The sequence below is a fragment of the Panthera uncia genome (assembly GCF_023721935.1).
Source record: "Panthera uncia isolate 11264 chromosome C1 unlocalized genomic scaffold, Puncia_PCG_1.0 HiC_scaffold_4, whole genome shotgun sequence".
Lineage (NCBI taxonomy): Eukaryota > Metazoa > Chordata > Mammalia > Carnivora > Felidae > Panthera > Panthera uncia.
The window spans coordinates 26,827,109-26,845,880 of record NW_026057585.1 but is presented as its reverse complement, the minus strand read 5'-3'; positions in this window follow the sequence as shown (position 1 = coordinate 26,845,880).

Here is an 18,772-nt window from a genome sequence, read left to right as displayed (position 1 = left end):
TCTGATTAAATATTTTTTTAATGTTTTATTTATTTTTTTTCTCACTTTATTTTTATTTTTTTAAATTTACATCTAAGTTAGCATATAGTGCAACAATGATTTCAGGAGTAGATTTCTTCTTCTTCCTCTTCTTCCTCTTCTTCTTCTTCTTCTTCTTCTTCTTCTTCTTCTTTTCCTTTCCCCTCCCACCACCTTCAGGAGTAGATTCCTCAATGCCCCTTACCCATTTAGCCCATCCCCCCTCTCACAATCCCTCCAGTCACCCTCTGTCCTCCATATTTAAGAGTCTCTTATGTTTTGTCTCCCTCCCTGTTTTTATATTATTTTTGCTTCCCTTCCCTTATGTTCATCTGTTTTGTATCTTAAAGTCCTCATATGAGTGAAGTCATATGATATTTGTCTTTCTCTGATTGACTAATTTCACTTAGCATAATACCCTCCAGTTCCATCCACATAGTTGCAAATGGCAAGATTTCATTCTTTTTGACTGCTGAGTAATACTCCATTGTATGTGTGTGTGTATATATATATATATATATATATATATATACACCAAATCTTTGTTTTTAAAGAAATGTACCATTTTTTTTAACGTTTATTTATTTTTGAGACAGAGAGAGACAGAGCATGAATGGGGGAGGGTCAGAGAGAGGGAGACACAGAATCCAGAACAGGCTCCAGGCTCTGAGCTGTCAGCACAGAGCCCGATGCGGGGCTCGAACCCACAGACCGCGAGATCATGACCTGAGCTGAAGTCGGCCGCCCAACCGACTGAGCCACCCAGGCGCCCCATATATACCAAATCTTTATCCATTCATCCATTGATGGACATTGGGCTCTTTCCATACTTTGGCTATTGTTAATAGCACTGCTATAAACATTGGGGTGTGTGTGTCCCTTCGAAACAGCATACCTGTATCCCTTGGATAAATACCTACTAGTGCAATTGCTGGGTCATAGAGTAGTTCTATTTTTAACTTTTTGAGGAACCTCCATACTGTTTTCCAGAGTGGCTGCACCAGTTTGCATTCCCACCAGCAGTGTAAAAGAGATCCTCTTTCTCCACATCCTCGCCAACATCTGTTGTTACCTGAGTTGTTCACGTTAGCCATTCTGACAGGTGTGAGGTGGTATCTCATTGTGGTTTTGATTTGTATTTCCCTGATGATGAGTGATGTTGAGATTTTTTCATGTGTCGGTTAGAAAAAAAACTTTTTTTTAAGTTTTATTTGTCCATTTTGAGAGAGAGAGAGAGAAAGAGAGAACGAGCATGGCAGAAGGGCAGAGAAAGAGGGAGAGAGAGAGAGAGAGAGAGAGGGAATCCCAAACAGTCTCCACATTGACAGATACGGGGCTCAATCATACAACCTGGGATCATGACCTGAGCCGAGACCAAGAGTTGGGCACTCAACTGACTGAGCCACCCAGGTGCCTCTCACTCTTTCTGATATTAACATTACTTTGTGATGAGCATCCTCACAACCAGATCTTCAGGCACATATTTTATTTTCTTAGAATAAGTTGCTCTTAAGAGAAAGCACAGGTATGTTGTTCTGATTCTTGATGCAGATTGTCAAAATTCCTTCCAAAAAAACTGAACCTAGTTACACCTCCACCAGCAGTGTATGCCTACGTATCAGTGTAGTAGACAACTAATTGTCCCCCATATCCAATCTCCCTTTCTTCCATACTAATTGCGTTTTAGCAGAGTACGTGGCTGCCCAGGCTGAGTACATTTCCCAGCTCCCCTTGCCACCAGTGTGGCCATGAAACTAATTCTTAGCATCAGATCAAGAGATTTGCAACTTCCCTTTTATTTACTTAAAAGGAAACTGCTTGCCCTCCAGTGCTTCTCTTTCTCCCTTCCCCCAAGCTGAAACTCAATCCCATCTTAGACATGTAAATGAGGACTATGCTTTAGGGAATGGTGGAGCAAAAGGATTGAAGGACCTTGGGACCCTGAATGAGTTCATGGAGCAGAAACCCACCCTTCAATAGCCTAAAGCGCTCACCTCCAACCTGTTACATTAGTGTCTCTGCTAGAACTCGGCCTGTATCTTAATAGCATAGTAGGATTAATACATTTTTATTAATAATAGTAAGACATGTTAGAGTGCTAATTAATTTTATTCAATTAGCAGGTTTGTTTAATACAAACAATGGCTGTTTGTATTATCCATAATAGCCCAAATGATGTAGCTTCCACTTACATGTTTCAGTATTTCCTTTCTAAATAATGATTCTTTCTGTCTGCTTTAAGAAAAATTTCCATTATTATAAAAGTGCAACAGGTTTTAGTGCCAATCACTCTACCCTTTGTTTTCACAAAGGTTTCTTCAGTGTTAATGCATAGTGTGTCTTTCTTTACAGCGAGCTACTGAATTTCAAGTATATAATTGACCTAAGCAGATTTAAGCATATACTGTGGAGTTCTTTATTTCTAAGTATGAACTCACAGTTGATCATCTACAAATATTTCGTAGGACTACAGGTCAGATTTCTAGAGAGTTACATTAGTTGTACACTCCACTATGGACTGTTATGACCACAGTCTAATTTTTATGAAAGTAACTCCCTTAACTATTGCACTGGGCCTGATGTTGACTACTTCTCTCTCATGAAAGCTTGTGGAAGCTTGTAATATATTACGCTGATGCTCTATCATCATACATTTGTTGGATTGCATATGAGAGCTTCTAGATTATGTATGGATGATTCTAGAAATAAAGTGAGTATTACGGGGATTCATACAAACTATTCCTAAATAGATGCTTAATATTATCTTTGCCCATTACATAAATGTTAAATTGCTCTGTAATTACCCCCTTCTTTGTTTCCTTTCTCTCAAGGATCGCTGGTCTGTGCTGGCTACTGCCCAATGTCTGAAAACATTTGCTTCATTTATTTTATCCAGTGTTATGGTTATTTACTGTGAGAAGGTAAATCCATTATTCTGTCATAGCCAAATCAAATACCATTGTGAAATTTTGAATCTTCTTTTTCTACCTTAGTGCCATATGATGAGGATTGTCTTATATTAAATAAACATTCAGGAATCAAGATGGTCCTAGAACTAGGTTATATCATTGGCCCTTCCTCGTTGCGGATCACTGATCCTTCACCATGAAGGTAACCATTCTTTCCATTTTTCCTTTCTCCTCCTTCATCTGTTGCTGCCTCTAATGCTCTTCTCCTCTGCCCTGCTTCTCATAACTTTGGTCTTCTGAAGGCTTATAATGGTCTCTCTCTAAGAATCTTTTCTGCTCCAACTTCAGCTCCCCCTACCAACTACTAATTTGCCCTCTGTATTTCACACTGAAACTCTTAAAGAAATCATATGATCATTACTCCCCCTCATTCTGGGGGAAATTTTTGGACCAACGCCTTTTCCTAGCAATGGTAGGTAAAGCTGGTGAAAAAGAGAAGTGGACTGGTCACTCTGTGCAGAACATAGCCACCCAGGACTTTATTCATCAGGAGCCATGGCAAAAGTTCTGCACAAAGGAGCAGTCAATATGACAGTCACTGACATTGGCCTGTAGTGGTGATTTATTTATATGTCTCTCTCCTCTAAAGGTGACCTTTTGAGGGTAGGAGGCAAGTTTTAGGTATTCTTTAATGCTTAATGGCCCGCACATTGCTTGGCACATAGTAGGTTCTCAATAAATTTTACTGAACAAATGAATTGATGAATGGCTATCTTGGGTCCCCAGACAGACTGTTGACTCTCTTGATTGGCCCCAGAGTTTAACATAAATCCTAGAAATTGATAAATCACAAAGGCTACGCTGGGGAATGTTTTAATAAATAATGTTTCTTTTAACAAATTTTTAATGTTTATTTACTTTTGAGAGACAGAGTATGAGCTGGGGATGGGCAGAGAGAGAGGGAGACACAGATTCTGAAGCAGGCTCCAGACTCTGGGCTATCAGCACAGAGCTGGAGGTGGGGCTCAAACTCACAAACTTTGATATCATGACCTGAGCAGAAGACGGACTCAACCAACTGAGCCACCCAGGTTCACCTGAATACTATTTTTTTTTATGTTTATTTATTTATTTATTTTGAGAGGGAGAGAGTGTGTGTGCACACAAGCACAAGTGGGGGAGGGGCAGAGAGAGAGAGAGAGAGAGAGAGAGAGAGAAGAGAATCCAAAGCAGGCTCCACACTCAGCATGGAGCCTGACATGGGGTTCAATCTCTTGAACCCTGAGATCATGACCTAAGCCAAAATCGAAAGTCGGATGCTTAACCAACTGAACCATTCAGATGCCCCTTAATAAATGCTGTTTTTTAAAAAAAATAATTGAGGGCACCTGGGTGGCTCAGTCCGTTAAGTGTCTGATTCTGGCTTGGGTCATGATCTCAAAGTTCATGAAATCAAGCCCTGCATCCAGCTCTCTGCTGTCAGTGCAGAGTGCAGAGTCTGCTTGAGATCCACTGTCTCCCTCTCTCTGCCCCTCCTCTACTTCACACATGTTCTCTCTCTCAAAAATAAATAAACATTAAAAAAAAATTAAAGGGGCCCCTGGGTGGCTCAGTCAGTTAAGCGTCTGACTTTGGCTCAGGTCATGATCTCATGCCTGGTGAGCTCAGCTTCACATTGGGCTCTGTGCTGACAGCTCGGAGCCTGGAGCCCGCTTCAGATTCTGTGTCTCCCTCTCTTTCTGTCCCTCCCCACCTCGCACTCTGTCTCTCTCTTTCTCTCTCTCAAAAATAAACAAATGTTAAAAAAATAATTGAAGTACAAATAGAAGCGTTTTGTGATTTTGCTTTAATGATTTTAATAAGTGTGCACATCAATTTTTAATCTGTTTTAGAGTGACCTGGGTTAAGAATTTGTCTTCTCATCCATCTTAAATACCTCCCAATTCGAATTTTAAAAACACTAATTTAGATTGGTTTTCCTTAATTTGTCAGAATATTATTTTACAGCAGTTCTCCGGGTAATGAACATCCCTTTGTGCAGACAGCAGGTATGCCTTTATGTATTTGTTGACTTTTCTGTGCACTAGTGAGTCACTGACCCTGAAGCAAGAGTAGGGGTGGTTTGCACTACAGATATCTTAATCATCCCCATGGTAACACAGAGCCTTCTTGCCTACTACTTCTTCCCACATCTTTGTTATATTTGAAGGAGGAAATCATTATTTACTTTAGATGGTGATGTTCTGATGCTTTTCAGAACACAAATTCCTTACCTCAGCATTGTTGTGTATAAAACATTTGCCTAGCAACAATAAAAATAGTGATTATAAATGATACATTATAAAATGAAAAATACCCTGCCAATTCAACAGTATTTTAAGATTCACTTTTTTTTCTCAATTTTGCATCACAATTACCAAGATGTTGGAATTAAACTATACTTAACCAACTGGCTAACTGATGATTCTTACATAGTTTGAAAAGGTAACCGCTAAGTACCATTATATGTTTAATTTGAAATATGTTTGCTTATAAAAAATAATTCCTGCTCTTTGTAGTTAAATTAGAAAATAATCGCAGGCAAAAAGAAGAACATTCAATAATCTAATAATCTCCCTTCCCCATAGCGTATTATGTCTTTCCAATACTTTTCCATTAAATGTATCTGTGGGTGTGGTGGTGGTAGAGAGAGGACAGAGAAGGAGACATAGAAAGACACACCATCCACCCTTAAGCCAATACATTTTGCCCTGTATCCCAATGTTTCCAATTTAACAACAAATTGTGGTATGGAATTGTGGAATCATTACATTGTACATCTGAAACTAATATAACACTGTATGTTAACTAAACTGGAATTAAAATTTAAAAATTATAAAAGCAAAAAAAAAAACCCAACACCAATATAGTGTGAACATTTTTCAAATATAAATTGGCCTTTGAGCAAGACAGGTTTGAACAGTGAGAGTCCACTTACATGTGGATTTTCTTCAATAAATACACTACAGTACTATAAATGTATTTTCTCTTCCTTGCAATTTTAATAACATTTCCCTTTCTCTGGCTTACTTTATTGTAAGAATATAGTATATAATACAAAATATGTGTTATTTGATTGACTATGTTATTGGTAAGGCTTTTGGTCAACAGTAGGCTATTAGTTGTTAAGTTTGGGGGGGAATCAAAACTTATACATTATAACAAGTTATACATTATACATTTTGACTGCATGGAGGTTGGCACCCCTAATTTCCCCATTGTTCAAGGGTCAACTGCATTGACTACAGTGTCGTTTTTATTCGTTGACTAGCATAGATGCTTTGTTAAATGAATTTACCATATTTTATTTAACCAGTACACCTTTTGTTGGACATTTTAATTTTTTACTTTCTCACCAATATCAAACATAAGCCCAAAAGAAAAAGGAGATAGAAAGAGAGAGACAGGAGAGGATGGAGGGAGGGGGGAGGCAAGGAAGGAAACTGCAATAAACACCTTGTGGCACACATCATTAATTACTTCCTGAGCATATATTTTCTTAGCATTATTTTGAATTGGAATTGCAGGTTTAAAGGTATGCACTTTGCAGACATTTTGTCAAAGAACAATTGAGAACAGATTTGTACAGTTTGTAACACTGGATATTATCTTTTAAAATAATCCTTATCAATTAGATAGGCAAAGATGGTATTTTAATATGCATTTTTTATTACTGATGAAAAGGAAAACTACTCACCTTTAGCGACCCTTTTCATTCTTTCCTGTCTTACCTGTAGAAGTCCTTTACCCATTTTTCTATTTATCTCATTCTCATTGATTTGTAAGACTTCTTAGCCCTTTGTCATCCCACCCCCCACCTTTTTAAATGTAATCTCACCCCACAATGTGGGGCTCGAACTCATCACCCCAAGATCAAGAGTTGTGGTCTCTACCAACTGAGACCACCAGACACCCCACCTTTTTTCCCCTTTTAGTTTGGCATTTGTCCTTTAATTGTTTGCCTCTTCCAGGGAAGAGGGATTTCCCTGTGATTGTGTTGTGTTGTGTTGTGTTGGTGATTTCTTTTTTTTTTAATTTTTAATTTTTAAATGTATTTTTTATTCTGAGAGAGAGAGGGAGAGAGAGAGAGAGAGAGAGAGAGAGAGAGAGAGAGAATCATGCTGAGTATGGGATCATGACCTGAGCCAAAATCAAGAGTTAGATGGTAAACAAACTGAGCCACCCAGGTGACCCTATTTGTTGGTCATTTCTGAAATAATATTTAGTTTTTCATATCTTTTAAAAAGATATGCAATATAATTCCCACTCCCAAGATTATATAAGTGTTTTTCTATATTTTCTTTTAGTAATATTATTTTATTTTTATATTAATATCTTTAATCCAACAGGAATTTATTTTGGTACAAAGTGTATTTTTTTCCCCTCTAAGCAATTGGTCACTAGCTCCTTAACTTACTGCATAATTTATACTTTCCTTGTTGATTAGGAATGACACTTTTATTATCTATCTGCTTGGGTCTGAATAACTTTGAATTTTAATGTGAAAATATATAGCTTCTTGACAGAGCTAACCATTTTCTTTCTCAATCAGCAATTGTGTGGAAGATGAAGAGATGTCAGTTTGAATGACAGAAAGATACTAGATGAATCTCTAGCTTTTTTTTTTAATCAGAGAACATCATAAATATTTTATAATTATATCATTGCTAAAATAGACTTGTGTTGTTGAATATTTTTTTAATGTTTATTATTTATTTTTGAGAGAGAGACAGAGACAGAGACAGAGTGCGAACAGGGGAGGGTCAGAGAGAGAGAGAGAGAGAGGGAGACACAGAATATGAGGTAGGATCCAGGCTCTGAGCTGTCAGCACAGAGCCCAATGCAGGGCTTGAACCCACGAACTGCAAGGTAATGACCTGAGCCCAAGTCAGATGCTCAACAGACTGAGCCACCCAGGCTCTCCGTGTTGTTGAATATTTTAATCTAAATGTCTTTTTAAAAAAACTAAATGTCTTATCTAAAAACTTACTAAATAGCTTAAATTTTTATTGCTATGTATCTGGCTGTAATGACATTAATGACATTTTATTATCATACTTTGCTCAATACATCAATAAGATATTCTTAACGTATTATGTGTAATATGTGGATAAATGTATATATTTATCATCATTATTCTGAAGCTAAATATTATTTATGAATTTCAAATGCTCAACAAATTTCACATACATGGGTAACTTTCTGTAAGCAGTTCATAGATTTAAGTGTATTAGTTCATGTTTTTCCAATACAACCAACATAATTATACCACAGAAATTGAAATCAACTTTGCTATCCTTTATTTTTTATTTATTTTTTAAAGTTTATTTATTTTGAGAGGTGGAAGGAGGGGCAGAGAGAGGGAGAGATAGAATTCTAAGCAGGCTCTACACTGTCAGTGCAGAGCCCGAAGTGGGGCTTGAACCCACGAACTGTGAGATCATGACCTGAGCTGAGTTCAAGTCAGACATTTAACTGACTGAACCACCTAGGTGCCCCAACGTTGCTATCCTTTAAACTGAAGCTGCAAACACATAGAGAAGCATCTGTGTAAAAGTTGGATTGATCTTTGTGCTTTAGATGTTTCTTTGGTCTAAACAAAAAACACACACACATACACACACACACATACACACACACACCACAACAATACATATTTCTGATTGAAACAATAAACCTACTTTTAGTTTTGGTAAAGATGACAGGTTTGATGGCAAACACTGTAACCTGGGATTTACTTGGAGCAATGACTTTCTCAACCACTTTGCCTGTAATTTAGCCACAATGAAGTGTGTTACTACTAGGTGCTCCTGAAAATACTATAATCAGTCAGTTAATCCATGTAGCAACTCATTGTGGGAAATGTTGGCCTTAATTGTGACAGTGATTTAGGTAATATACATAACCATAGTCATAAGGATAAATCTGCAGAATTTTATATTAGGTCACTTCAAATGTGTGTATATATATATATATATATACACACATACATATATATGTGTGTGTATATATGTATATATATGTATATGTATGTATGTATATATGTATATATATGTATATATATGTGTATATATGTATGTATATATATACATACATATATACACATATATATATATATATATGCCTGAAAAGTATACATATACTTTTTCTTCCCTTACCTACATTCTAAGGCACTTTTAGAGATATTTTGGGACGTTTGATAAATGTTAAAAATAATACTTGCTATCAAACACCAAGATTAAATCCTGTGTGTGAACCTGACTGAAAAAAGAGCTACATAGCGATTACCAAGAAAACACCTGTGAATTGCTTGGGCAGAATCTCTAAAGCCTATTCTTTTCCCAGTAGCTCATTTACAGTGAAGAAAACAAGCTAGGTACCAGGGGAATTTAGCCTGAAAAAGGCTTATTTTGGCCCCCTGAGAGACAAATTAGATTTTATCTCTTGGCTCATATTACAAATTGTGGCTGTTCTCCAAATCAGGACTTGAGGATAATTTTTTTTTTAATGAATATTTCTCACTTCCTTCCCGTTAATCATGATCTCTATGGAATATTAAGAATATCTACCACCTCTCACAGATCACTTCTGTTTTACTTTAACTTTCTGTTCCATGACAAGAATCTCTTGATCAACTCCCTCTGCTTTTCTTGTAAAATCCAGACATATCTGTTAGGCTTAAGAAAAGTAGGTGATGATTCTTTCCCTTGGGAGTTTTCCTGATTTCACTCTTGTTTCTTGTCTTTCTCCCCTTATTTTTGATTGTTCCAGGCATGGAACAATCTTTTCTGACTTGTCCTCTTCAGTTCACAATCTTCATTTTGTTCCCCTATGTCACTCCTGGTGTTCATAATCCAAGGCGAGAGAGGCAGATGTGTGGACCACAGATTGCTATTTCCATTTAATGGCTTAGTTAAATGCTTTGTATTGAAAGATCCAGGAACACAGGAATTATGCCCACATTTTTATTGAATTAATAATAATGGCCACCATTTTATAAATTACTTAGCAAATGATAGGTATTGTGCCATGCACAAAGCTATCTCCGTCTTATAGATGAAAAGACTAAAACTTGGAAAAATTAAGCAACTTGTTCTTGGTCACAAGGCTAGCTAAAGTTGAAGAGCCAAGACCTGACTTAATCCTTGGTATAAAAGGCTCGGAGCCCATCAGGGAACCCGGGTGGCTCAGTTGGCTGGGCACCTGACTTCCACTCTTATGAGTTCAAGCCCAGCGGCGTGCTCCGTGCTGACAGCTGAGAGCTTGGAGCCTGCTTCAGGTTCTGTCTCCCTCTCTTTCTGCCCCTCCACCACTCACTCTCTGTCTCTCTCTTTGTCTCCCTCAGAAATAAACATTAAAAAAATTTTTTTATAAAAAAAAAAAAGGTTCAGAGCCCAGACTCCATCCCCACACTGAGCGTGGAGGCAGTATAATGTAACTATGTAGAAGGGTTGTTTTAGGGCCAGACAGCACGGCTTTGTCACTTGAGAGTTCATCTAAATTCAGTTTCATCATCTGTAAAATGGAGACTATTTATTGAACAAATATTCCTTGGTTTCCTGTCATTCCACCTCAGAGTTGTCTTCAATCTGCTGCATTGTCTTTGTTTACTTTGACACAATTGATGCTGATGATCATCAAGGGCTTAGACCTCTAGAAATGAAGGTTTAAACCACCCTAGTGGGTGAAAGTCTTAGCTGAGATATTAGTTGCAAACAAGGAAACTTACAATGGGCCAGTTATACTCTCATTAACAGTAGCAGGAATGAGTAGTCTGCATATGTACTGCTGCAATGTCTAAAATTTAAAAATTACTCAATTTTTCCCCTTTTAAATGAAGAACTATCATTGTTTTCTTCTCCTCCTTTTCTTTCTGTAGCAACCATTTCCATCCCTGTCCCCAAACAATTATTTACAGGGTGTAGTGGTATAATTATACTAACCATTTATTTAGTCCTTGTATTGCAAGACCATGAAGAACCACACCTAGATGAGACTGTGCCAGAACTGAAAGAATGGGCATTTTACATCCAGAGATCAGGACAAGGAAAGCAATAACCCCAAGACATTCCTTTCACCAGTTGGAGGTATCTCTGTGCTTGGAAAGAAAACAAGTGCAGATGCTTTTGTACTAGAATGGCTAGATCATATTTTATTTATTTATTTTCATTTTAGAGACAGAGTGAGAGAGCATGTGTGAGCAGGGGAGAGGGGCAGAGGGAAAGAGAGAGAAAGAGAGAGAGAGAAGCTCAAGCAGGCTCCACACTCAGTGAGGAGCCCAACATGGGGCTCGATCCCACAACTCTGGGATCATGATCTGAGCCAAAATCAAGAGTTGGACACTCAACTGATGGAACCACCAAGGCACTCCTAGAATGGCTAGCTCATATAGGCTGGAGGCATTTTGTCATTGCACATGCGAGGAAAGGCAAATAAATAATGGAACACAACAGATGTCCCTTCCACCAGCCACAACAGCTCACAGTGACACCTCCTTCCCCAGCATAGGGGTGGAGCAAACACAAACATCCACACACATAACTTGCAATCTAGTTGCTGCTGAGTGATAGAAGAGTAGAAATCTGACCCAAACTGCCCAAACAGACCTGCTTTCCTGCAAAACTGGAATTTTGAACTGAGATGCAAGGAGACAGGGAGTTGTGTACAGCCCTCCGAGAGGAATTTCTGGATTCCTATTACTGAATTTCCCTGGTTATACAATTCCCAAAAGTCTGTGAGATACCCCAATATCCTTCTGGAAAAGTCAACTTAACAAACTGGATTTGTTATTTGCAATCAGAGGAACCTTAACTACTATACTTCCCTGAATAGTTTTCTTTCATCCTATTCCTTCAAGTTTTCATTCCTCCAAGAATACCACAATGTTCTATCTCACTGAGCTTTTCCTGTTCCCCTGAAAACCTGCTCAAGGATTACCTCCTCTGTGACACTTTCAATCATTACTCCATACTTAACTGTTCTGTTTGGAAGGTCCTCCACTGTGCCCATGGGGCCTGTCATGCCACAATCATAGCACTTACCATAGTACACTGTAGTTGCTGGTTTATTTTCCTGTCTCTCCCATAAGATGGCAAGCTCCTTGACAGAAGGTGCAACTTCTCATTTGACTTTATTTCTTTGGTTCCTTTATATAGTGCCTGACACAAGGGAGACCCAGTAAGTAAATGGATAAATGACTAACCAGTTTCTGCTTCATCATGAGAACATGCTCAGGCTTACCTACTGGAAGAATGTGAGAGATGATGGAAAAGAGCCAAGGCCTTTGTAGACCTAAGGACAGACAGTTGGCCCCAAACATGAGCATTCAGCCAAAATTAGTAGATCCACCTACCTGACCCACAGGTGACTCAGAAAATGAGTGAACCCAGCTAATTCCAGAAAAACTGCCCAACTAACAACACATTGACTCCTAAGAAATAATAAATGGTTTTTATTTAATCTACTGACCTTTAGGGTGACTTGTTAGGCAGCATTTTTGTGGTAATACGTAACTGGTACAATATCTGTGAGTTAAATTTCACCTGGGATCACCATCTTTAGAGCTTTCCTAGCTAAATGAGAGATTTAAATTCCAAGGACTGCTTTTACAAGTTCCACTGTGAGTGTGAAGAATGAGTATGTTTATAAATTAGTAGAAATAAAATTTCTCACTGCTTGCTATAAGACATGTTAAAAACTAATTTAAGGGCACTTGGGTGGCTCAGTCAGTTAAGCACCTGACTTTGGCTCAGGTCATGATCTCATGGTTTGTGAGTTCGAGTCCCACTTTGGGTGAACTTGAGCCCTGCTTCGGGTGAGCCCTGCTTCTGTCTCTGTCTCTCTCTCTGCCGCTTTTGGGATTCTCTCTCTCCGCCCTCGCTCACGTGTGCCCTCTCTCTCTCTCAAAAACAAAAACAAACTAACAATTTTAAAATACTTTGAAGGAAAATCGAAAGTAAAGTCACCAATAACTTCTCTATTCCAACACACGTCTGTTAATTTTTACATGTTTTTATTCAGCTTTTACCCACATGCATATGTATTTTCACATAGTTCTAATAACAATAATGCTGTATTTTGTGTCAATATTAGAAAAAAGTACCATATTCATATATGATTATTTTAATGGCTACATAATGGCTCTTCAAATGGTTATACCATAATTAATCATTTCTCTATTATTTAAGTTTACTTTTATTTATTTATTTTTGTTGTTATCAACAACGGGACATAATACAGCTTTTTTTCTTTTTTTGGTATTATTTATTTTGGTATGAAGGCCAGGATGGTGTCTTTCTTGTTTATTTTTCAGGTTCCCAGTACTTAGCAAAGTATATGGTAGACACCTAATAAACATTTGTTGGATGAAAGCAATGTGTGAATAAACAAATGGGATTTACAGAAGTAGGCTTCTTAGTTTTACTTGCTTCAAATCCTTTTTTAAAAATATGTATTAAAAACTTTTTTTTCTTTACATTTATTTATTTATTTTTGAGAGACAGAGTGACAGAGCACAAGCAGGGGATGGGCAGAGAGAGAAGGAGACACAGAATCCAAAGCAGGCTGCCGGCTCCGAGCTGTCAGCACAGAGCCCGATGCAGGGCTCAAATTCACAAACCGTAAGATCATGACCTGAGCTGAAGTCAGATGCTCAACCGACTGAGCCACCCAGGTGCCCCAATGTTTATTTCTTTTTGAGAGAGAAAGAGACCAGAGTTTGAGCAGGGAAGGGCAGAGAGAGAGGGAGATACAGAATCCAAAGCAGGCTCCAGGCTCTGAGCTGTCAGCACAGAGCCCGACATGGGGCTCAAACCCAGGAACCATGAGATCATGACCTGAGCTGAAGGGGGCCACTTAACCAAGTGAGCCACCCAGGTGCCCCTCAAATACGTTTAATAACTATGTACGTATGTATGTATGTATGTATGTATGTATTTATTTATTGAATCTAAAGCAGGCTCCAGTGACGGTGAGATCATGACCTGAGCCAAAATCAAGAGTCAGACCCTTAACTGAGCCACCCAGGTGACCCTTGCTTCATATGCTCTTTAAACTGAATTATCATGATTAAATTAGATTCAAAATTCACATCATTTGAAAGAAAAATTTATTTGCATCATGTTTTAAATTTATCACTTATAGACAAAGGGATTTGTTATTCTCCCTAGAAATTTTGAGTTAGTTGCAAAGTTGAGCCATGAAAATTTATCAGCTTTAACTGAATAAAGAAGGACTTCCATGGTTTTTGTTCATGAACTGCTTGTACAAATATCACTGGACGAACACCATCTATTCCCAGTCCTCATTCCTAACTCTGCAACAATAGACACTTTTGGTTACTTCTTACTTTTCTCAAATTCGGTCAGTTGTGTATTGGTTTATGGAACAATGAATTTATACAACTTTCTTGCTATTTTTCTGACCACTCCTCTTGATCATTCTCTAAAGATTTCCGTAGTCTTCTGCTCGTCTCCTTTTGCAATCACTGTCTATAATCACTCGCCTAGAATCTTGTCTTCAACCTCTCTTCTCTGTGAAGTATGCCCAGAGCTGTATATCTAATCCTGACCACTTCACCTGTGTTTTTCAAGCTCATCCATTTCCTTAAGACCTTATTTTGCTTGTATTTCCCATCTACCCCTCTCCACTGGCTCTTCTCCCTTGAACCTCACCTGTCTTCTGGTCTTTGCAATTCTTCCTTGACCCTGCTTCTCCCTCAAGCTGTCATCCCACTGCCTTATTTCCCTTTATCAACAAACTTAGGAAGTGTGTTCTATGTTCCCTGCCTCCAATTCTTCCTTTCATTCCTCTCTTTAACTGTTTGCATGTTGACTTCTGCTTTCCCCTATTGGCCTTTTTTCCAGTGACACTACCTTTGATCCCCTTCCAACAATGCCTCGCTGTGGCATCTCACACTCTTGCAACTCTTCCTGCATGTTTTTTGTTTTTGTTTTTGTTTTTTGAGAGTGTGTGTGTGCACACATGTGCAAGTGGGAGAGGGGCAGAGAGAGAGACTCCAAAGCAGGCTCTGCACTGTCAGCATGGAGCCCATCATGGTGCCCGAACCGATGAACCACGAGCTCATGACGTGAGCCGAAATCAAGAGTTGGATGCTTAACCGATTGAGCCACCCAGGGTGTCCCCACTTCATGGTTTCTTTTGCACTATGCTTTTTTCAATTTCTGTCAAGAGTATGAGACATTTTCTTCTTTAGGTTTCTTGGTTTTGGACTTGTTTTTTACTCTACCATCCTTAAAGGTCTTTATCTTCTTCTAGAGTTAACAAATATTTATTAAGTGCCTAACATGTGCTGGGAACTATGTTTGCCCTGGGGATGCAGAAATGAACAAATCAGATACTCACTGACTCTGCAGTATTTACTTGTCCGACCTCACTGCAGATGCAATCCTATATATTCTTTTTCCAAATGCCTCTGTTTTGTTTCCTCTATCTTATTCTCACTGAATCTCTTGTTCAGGTCCACATCATTATTAGCTTATTTTTGAAATAGCCTAGTAACTAGTGTCCTGTCTCTCTCCATTTTGGTCCATCCCACATGGTATCCCTAACCAATCTTTTAAAATATTTATGTCATCCCCCTACTCAAAATGCTCACTGGCTCTTTCCACTGCCTGCAGAAAAAACTCTAGACTCCTTAAAAGGATATTGGAAAGACCTGAGGCCTTGCAGTCAGAAAGCTTGGGTTACATTTCCAATCTGCCATTTACTCACTCTGTGACCTTGAATAACTTAGCTGCATTTTGATTTTCCCGTCTAGAAGATAAAACCAAATACGTATGAAAGTGCTTTATATTTTTTAAGTGCTAGAGTGAATATGTTTTTTTTTTCTTCTTTTTAATTTAGAGACAGTCACCATATTGAAAATGGCCTAAGCTTCAGAACTAAACAACAATCTGGTTTCAAATCCCAGCTCTGTTACTTATTATCTGTGAGATTTCTGAACAAATCAGTAAACCTCTCTAAAACTGTTTTACTGTCAAAGCATCCTTTTGTATGGGTATCTGAAAATTAAATGGAACAGGGAATCTGAAAACTTCTAGTTGTGTATAATTCATAATAGGCACTGATTTGTTATCTTTTGGGCCTAGCTTACTTTTCCTGCAGCACATCTCACTCTACCTCTTTACTAACCCTATTAAACAGTCTACTTGATTTTCCCAATTCATACACTGCACTGTATTGTAAATGGATCAATGAGTAAACAGTTTCTGCTTCATCAGGAGGACATGCTCAGTTCTTCAAAGCTTAGTTAAAATGTTGAGACCACTCTAAAGCTCTGCCTTAATTCCTAATCTCAGTCTCTGAGATTAAAAATCTTATAATTGTATTTGACTAATGTTTCCTTGACTATCTAGGAACCAAAATATCAGGTTCTCCCAGCTCTTTCTGTGAAATAGTTCTTGGAATCACTTTTCTTTTCAATCCCATTATTCCATTCTTTCAGTTGTAATGATGATTTTTTTTTTTTTGTGGGGACCAATTTTTTTTTTTTTAAGTAGGCTTCACACCCAGCGCAGGGTTCAACACAGGGCTTGAACACATGACCCTGCGGTCGAGACCTGGGTTGAAATCAAGATGCTTAACTAACTGAGCTAACCAGGCGCCCCTAATGATGATTATTTTTTAACAACTGCCACCATTTACCAGAGAGAGAGCACTGCAGTTCTGGGCTAAAGACTTTGCATACATTATGTCATTTGATATTTAAAACCCCTTGTGCATTCTTATTCTATAGATGAGAAAAATCAAAACACAACTTAAATACCCTGCACAAGTTACAGTTAATTAAGTGGCAAAGTGGGGACCAAACCCAGATCTGAAACCAAAGTCCTTGAATGAGTTGGGCTTTTTCAAATTGAGTAGAACAAAAACATAGGAGTTTTAGAAGTTGAGTAGGAAAAAAAAAAGGATTATGAAGATATAAAGAAAATAAAGAAGCACAGGAAACTGTTTCACAGAAGCCTCCTGTCTATTTCGAAAGCAGAATACACCAACACTCTAACAAGCCATTTATTTTGTTGGGCTCTCTGACATGAGTATTTGAGGCTCTAAACTCTTCTTGCTTCTCTTGCTCTTATGACTTCATAACTTCTGCTGCCTTATGTATTTGGCTGTCTCACTTCTCTCTCACTAGTGTAGAACACAAACGCTTTAATTCAATGAAAGCAATCTCCTCAATGGTTCTAGAACAATTTCTGCTTCTACAACCCTGTTATTTTGAATACACATACTTCTTCCCTTTCTCTCCACCTGTCAAAAGCCTGTATTTCAAGACTCTGCTATTACTTCTTCTTAACAGCTCCAGAGGATTCTGGAGTGATTACTATGTGTTCAATCCTTTTGCTGACCCATGATGAACTCATAACGTAAGCAAGAAATAAACCTTTTGAGATTTGGGAGTTACTTGTTCTTGCAACATAATCTTGCCTATCTTAACTGCTACACAGGACTTCAGGAAAGTAATCTATCTTCTCCAAGCTTCACTTTCCTTATCTGAAAAATGTAGATTAAAACAGTATCTATCAAATAAAAAATGCTCTGAGGATTAAATGAGATAATACAGGTAAGAGTGCTTAGGTTAAGTACAGGTAAAGCACTTAGCACAGTGCTAAGTAAGATGTGTATCCTAGATGTTAGTTATTTTTTAAATTTGTATTATCATGAATTAGCAATTGGTGTGTTAACAGTGACAAATGAACATAATGGAGAGTGTTATTTGCTTTTTTCAATGTTAAGCATCAAACTACAAATGCTATAGATTTTTGTCAGTAATTTTAGCTGAAAACTTGGGCAGCTATGAATTCACACATTTTAAGAAGTTATCTTAACCACTATAGAGTTAGCCTACCTTATTATAATAGCTATATTGTTTTTTAAATATTTTATTTATTTTTTAACGTTTATTCACTTTTTGAGAGAAAGAGAGAGAGAGAGGGGGGGGGGGCAGGGGCAGAGAAAGAGGGAGACACAGAATCCGAAGCAAGCTGCAGGCTCTGAACTGATAGCACAGAGCCTGATGCGGGGCTCGAACTCACAAACTGTGAGATCATGACCTGAGCCGAAGTTGGATGCTTAACCGACTGAGCCACCCAGGCACCCCTATATTGTTTTTTTAATATCATGAATCTTGGGATACCATGAAAAAAATAATGTTTCATATATATGCACTCTCTCTAAAACTCTTAAGGTTATTATGGAGATGTTATCCTTGTTTTCAAAAGCCTACTTGCACCAGGGATATACTGTATTATAAATAAAAATTTAAATATAGGATCCAGGTTAGCATATTTCATAAAATCTCACACTATATATATTTAAATTTATTTATTTTTGAGGGGTGGGGGTGAAGGGGCAAAGAGAGAGAGAGAGAGAGAGAGACAAAGAGAGGGGGGGGGGAGAATCCTAAGCAGGCTCTGCACTGTCAGTGTGGAGCCCAATGTGGGGCTGGAATTCACAAACCATGGATCGTGACCTGAGATGAAATCAAAAGTCAGGTGCTTAACCAACTGAGCCACCCAGACACCCCTCACACTATTTATATTTAATTAAATTTTCTCTCCAGCCATATTATGTATGGTTTATTGTTGGTTGAAGACTGCCCAGACCTGATAAAGATTATAATAATGAATACTAACATCTATATTAATTCATCATGTTAAAAGTGCTTTTAATATACAGTCTCATTTGACTTTGAATCCTGTAAGTTATATAATATTTCCATTTCTGGTTGAGGAAATGAGGTTCAGAGACTGACCTGTCTAAAGTAACAAAAAACTGGGACTGTA